This window comes from Papaver somniferum, unplaced genomic scaffold, assembly GCF_003573695.1.
Source record: "Papaver somniferum cultivar HN1 unplaced genomic scaffold, ASM357369v1 unplaced-scaffold_32, whole genome shotgun sequence".
NCBI lineage: Eukaryota > Viridiplantae > Streptophyta > Magnoliopsida > Ranunculales > Papaveraceae > Papaver > Papaver somniferum.
The window spans coordinates 2,387,892-2,394,073 of record NW_020643262.1 but is presented as its reverse complement, the minus strand read 5'-3'; the positions used below and the strand labels follow the sequence as shown (position 1 = coordinate 2,394,073).

The 6,182-nt window shown below is 32.3% G+C and overlaps 1 long non-coding RNA gene across 2 annotated transcripts; it reads right to left on the bottom strand.

The window, feature by feature from the left end:
- Positions 1–1,555: 1,555 nt before the first annotated feature.
- LOC113341929 lies at positions 1,556–3,850 on the bottom strand. Of its 2 annotated transcripts, XR_003356232.1 has the most exons (3): positions 3,609–3,850; positions 2,316–2,378; positions 1,556–1,979 (listed from the first exon to the last, which is right to left on the bottom strand). It is a non-coding gene; the product is annotated as an uncharacterized LOC113341929 (long non-coding RNA). The 2 variants fall into 2 exon arrangements; XR_003356231.1 differs by lacking the exon at positions 2,316–2,378.
- Positions 3,851–6,182: the final 2,332 nt, after the last annotated feature.

The following is a 6,182-nucleotide window of genomic DNA, read 5'->3' as shown; positions in this document are numbered from 1 at the left end:
AGCAGAAAATTCTGGACATGAACCTTACGCCAGTACGCGTACCAATATGCATACCAGGTTCCCGGAATTTCCCAAGCCAACCAGTACGCATACGGGTATGCATACCATGGTTCCCGGACATGGATTACATATATGCAAGTACGCATATTATGTTTAAATCCAATTGTTCTAAACTCTCATTTCAACCATTAAAACATTCTCGGAAGACGGGAATAACTGTCTCACACAAACTATTAGCTTCAAAGCAATTTTCAAGTGATCGAATGATCAATACGAAACATTCCAAGTCTACATCAAATGACTGTCTCACACAAATCATGTAAGATGTTACCAGGTGATTTTCACATTATCATCTTTTGACTTTCGTCAAGAGTATAAGATGAACTTGGTTAAAGCGAAAGCTTACCAACACATATTTCGAGAAATATATAAGCGAGTTAAACTCAGCTCGAAATATCAAATGTGTGTAATCGAAGTCTATATATCTATACGACTTTTGTCTCAAATAGGAGATAGAGTAGATAGACTTTTGAGTGATAGATGAGTTCAAGTCTCCATATACCTTTTGTTGATGAAGTTCCAAAAGCTCCCCTTAGCAGTTCTTCGTCTTCAATCGATGAATGTCGTGAAGCCTAATGCTCAACTACACTTTCTATCCTAATCCGAGACTTAGCTATAAGTAGACTAGAAAACAAGACTTACAGTTTTGGCAGCTAAACTGGACAACAAGCTTGAGATTGAAACGCTTGCGAGTTTGACCGAGCAGTGCTCTAACAATACCATAAATCTCAACAAGTTAAGATAGGTTCTAACAAAGTCATCTTCCATTGGTCATCCAAAAGATATTCAAAGAATAGCAAAACCAATCATGATTTCCCTTTTCGATTTTGAAACAAATTCATACATATACTTCCTTCAACTCATGTAAAAATACATAGTTTTCTAGGATGAAATCATACTTATATAATGCACACATAATCAAATAATATATACAATAGACTATGTCGATGTCGTACTTACGAAGTTTCAAAAGATAAGCATTCATACTACATAATATGTTTTTCTTGACACTTTGATCATACTATAATGACCAAGTCACATCACTAGAGTATTATATACAATATATACAGCTTTGCATGTTATGTTTTCAATATAACACGACTTGAAAGATACGTTAGGAATGAAACCAGATCAAGTCAATATTACTAACTTCAAGTGGAAGGATGATGTCGTCGTTGTAGTCATTACTTCTTCTCATTCTTCAGGTCTTCGGAATAATACTTGTACGTCTCAACATTCCTAGACTTTCTAGTTTAACCTAAACTAAGTTGACTCTAGTATTTAGTCAAGCGACTCTAGATGGGTTTTGGTACTAAAATATGACAACCAAACTTGACATACCAACGCTTGGTGAGTTCAACCGAGCTATGCTCTAACACGTGTTATATAATTTTGACCCCTTTATAAATAAAATTTCATTTTTATTTTTCATACTAGTATAACACGCACGCGCGATGCGCTTGCCCATTCATTCTAAAGCTTATAAAACATTGTATATTTAAGAAGAATTAATTTTAATTTCACATTTATATAAATACATATACATATTTACTTGTTTTCTCTAACCACAACCCGTTCCCGCCTTGCCCATTTATATTTTCATGCGGATGCTTGATGACCAAATACAGCCGCATTTTTCAAAGAAAAGAACTTCCCTTTCATATGTTCACATTAAGCTCTCTCTAGATTGTGGCGTTGTTATAGATGATTATCTCTTTGATGTGGGTCCAATCAACTCACCTTAATCATATCTCGCAACTACAGCCGCTAAAGCATCACCTTAATAATATCTCACAACTACAGCCGCTAAAGCATCACCTTAATAATATCTTGCGATTGCAGCTGCTAAAGCATCAGACTCTGTTTTATAAGCAAAATTAAAAGAGCCACCACCATCAGCTAATTTCCGTGCCTCCTACCTGCAACGAAAAAAATCAAGTACTTAATAAGTGAACTTACACACAGATTTTTATATATCTCACACCACCATAAAAAGTTACGAAATAATTCGAAAAGAATGATGCAGAGTCCAATATTACTCTCGAAAGAGCAAGAATAACTATAAAACCCTAGTGAAAACTTCCGTAGAGAAACCTACTTGATAATGATTTAAAATTTAAGAGGACCAAGAACTATAACAGGATGATGTAGTATAGGCTGTAACATAACCCACACCTAGGTTAGTGGCGGACTAAATAGTTGATAATACACCAAATAAAAAAAACACGAAACGTTCTTAAACCAGATTCACTTACAATGTAGGTTGCGCACACTTGATATTAGCACCTTTCCTCAATTATAAACAAAAATTAATCGAACTGAAAAAGAAGAAAACATGATTCAGACAAAAACTGACTCAAAATTTGGCTAACAGTTTACTACTTAACTTGTTGTAAGCTATAATGATAGCCATTAGTGATCACTTTCTCTTTAATAATGTAAGTTTAAAGCTCACACATATATATATATCCCTATGGAAACAACTAATAACTTGTCTTTGGTAAAGGTTTCATGTATAACTACCTGAGGAACGGTTGAAATGGAAGCTAGCATGATGGATGATAAAAAAGAATGGAGGCTAACGTTTTAATGCTTAACATTCTGAATAAGGATATACGTTTTTATTAACAGTACTTAGCAACAAAGATAAATGCGAAAAATTACAACAAAAAGATCCTCAAGAGTAAGCTTACTTATTTCAACTTCTACATGCAAAGAATCTTGACTTTTTTATTGCTCTGTGAATTGGCAACTTCAACAAAGCATCAAATTAGTTGTCTGATTGCTTTTTGTTGTTGCAGAAATTGGATTATGGGTATGGCATAAAATTTGGTTAAGTGGATTTAATGATTTATGTCATTATATTGAACACGTATATTGTCAAACCAGATGCATTGCAATAGAATTTTCTTAGGCAACTGCACAAAAAACCATTTGAAGTTATAATAGTTGGATGAAAAACTGAAATATTTAAGTAAACCAACACCAAATCAGAAAGACAAATGGAAATTGAAAGAGAGAGGAGAGAACTATTGACTTGAAGAAAGAAATATTGACTTGAAATTGAGCTATAAACATGTTTCTTCTCTTAGGAAAATACACAAACAACTAACGTTCTTCTTCTGTTGGGAATTTCCAAACTTCCATACATCAAGTTGGCAGTCTAATTGAAGGTTTAGTTCCATGAAAACCCATTGAATAATTAATTTCATGAAATACAATTGAAACAACTAAAGTCGACTAACGTGTACCTCCGCTTCTCTTCTCTTGAATTCTTTCATGTCGTTTTATGTGTGTATAGTGTTGAGGTAAATGGGAAATCAATAGATTATGATTAGCTGTTGCAGCTTATTGAATCAAATTTTCCCAAATGGGTAATCAATAGAAACGCTAAATCTAGCTCATCTAATTTCATAAACCCTAGAATTTAATAAAGTTTCATACAGCTACATAATCTAAATAATTAAAACCCTTAAGATTCTCAAACTCATGAAACAACTGAAAAAATTGAAGGAATGAATAATTTCAAAAGTAAGAAACAGACGTACCTGTAAGTCTAATCCAATTTTATAAATTCATTCATCGTTGTTTCTTTCGATTCGTGTTGTTGAATTTAAGAAAGGTAGATTGGAAGAAAAAAAAAAACGAAAATGGTTTTTGTGGAACTCATTTCTGCTGAAATGTTATTTATCGTGTTTGATTTGATGTTTTGATTCGAAGTTAGAAGAAGTAGAAACGACGGGGTTTATCAAGAAGAAACAGTTCTAAATTAAACGAATCAGAAAATATGTATTTTTCCCTTTGTGTTTTGAAATTAACGATACTATGCGAAAGGCAAGAAAAAACACGGAGGGATAACTTAGTCCTTTCCTGTCGGACGGTTGAAAAACAACTCTTTCCTTTATATTAGTAAGATTTTCCTCCGCAATACATGTATATTACAAAAACTCGAAAGACTAAATTAGGGAGATTTCAAAATCAAGTGGGGTCGGTGGATACCATTTGTCACCACATTCCTTCATCACTGAAAGCAAGTAAAGTTGAGTTATAAGCAATAGAGACAAAGTTGATCGAGTAATTCTTCTTCGTTACCAAATATTTAAGGAGTTATTATACTTATCTATTCATTGTTGATCAAAGATTATCTCGATTTGTAGAATAACAGTTAGCTCAGTGTTATCCCTTAAATTTCTTATATCACTGAACACGGAAACTCTCCAATACCAGACTCTATTCGTCTAAACCACATATTAGTAGCTCGCTCAAGGTGTAATTTGGTCGAATTCTTTATATTTTGTGAATTTATAGGTTGATTCTAATAGTTAGACTCAGCTCAAGGTTCACTTTCTGGTGTTGTTTATACACACAATCGCTATACAGAATCCCTCTGCAAGGTCTCGTTTTCTCTACTTGTGTAGGAATTATTCGACGATTTTGAAAAGAAGAGGGTACCCAAATACACCACAATATCATCTATGGACAGAGTCGAGACAATACGACAATTCGGTTCACACTTCGTGTGATCGTCTATGGATATGAGATCGAGTCAATACAACAAAAAGATAACTTGTGTGATTGACTACAAATACAAGATCGAGACAATACAATAACAAAATGTGTTACTTGATAATAGGTTCGGTATTAACCAAACTCTATAAGATCACTATCAAGTATTGCAGAGTTAATGTATAAGTGTATTTCACATTATTATAATAAACAATTATAATGCGGAAATCAAAGTAAAATACACAGGAAGGTTCTTGTTAACGAGGAAACCGCAAGTGCAGAAAACCTCCGGGACCTAATCCAGTTTTGAATACTCTCAGAATTAAGCCGTTATACAAAATATAATACCAACTTTGTATAGTTGAGACCAACGGTACTCGTAAAGCTTCTTGATCCCACATAAGTCTTTAAACGAGCGGTCATAAGAGATTTCACATAATTAGAATACTGTCCTCTCTGAATAGACGTCTCCACCAGAAACAACAAGAAATGAAGTTTTCCTGGATCTTAGGATAGTTTACTAGAAATACAAACTTAGTTATTTATAGACCAAGGATGTTTGGATACCAAGGAATTTCCAAAACCGAAAGTATTCTCAAGATATGCAATGAATGCCAAATTCCGTTTTCCTAATTCCAATAAATGCTTTGTCCAATATTTCTGAAATCTCTCAATAGAGAATCTCTAATTAGTAGATGCACATTACTAATTTTTATTCTCTAAAGATATGCATTAATTGCCGGTAATTAAAGCATATAAAACCAAAAACTTTAATTAAAAGATTCTTAATTTATTTCGGCACAGGATCACCTTGAGTACCAAGGAATATCTTTGAAAAATAAATGATATTCTCTACGTCTTTAATTTACACTCCTAATTGACTTTGTCAAAATATTAAGGAAATCCTACAAAATGTCATGACTAACCGTTGACTAGCTCTATTTAATGTTGTGTTATTACTAAAACTAAAATTAATACATTAAAATTATAAATTGGATAGTATTATTATTGTAGGAAATATTTTAAGAAAATAGAAACAAACTTATACTGCTTTTGTTATGGAATCCACGGTTAGAACGAGATATACTCCTCTTAACTCATCGTAAGAAAAAAATTCCCTCCATTTGATTTTGGTTTCCCGCACTGAAATTTTAGAACCTCTGGAACTTTTATTTGAGAGGGAAAAAGAATTGAAAAGTGAAAGTGTAGATTATTTCTTCTTTGGATATATACTCGACCATGGGAATTTGATATTTTCTCATAAATATTTTTGATCCTTTCTCATGTGAAAGTGTAAATTGAAAATTGATAGTCTAGCTTATGTTCTTCCATGGTTTTTTAATAAAAGAGATGAAAAGATTAATACGGATAAAAAAATTATGTAAGAATAAGTATAAAATTTATTATGAATTTTATGGCTATCCATAAATGTTTTTATTTAATAAAGGAATGACGATTAATACAAAGATATTGAATAGATTTATTCCTTATATATGGTGATAATATTAAATATTTTGAATTAATTTTATATTAAAAATGATTTTATGGTTGCAAAAAATAAATGGTATATTTGATAGTTTAAGGAAAAATATGTCTATAAAAAGAGCGGACATATA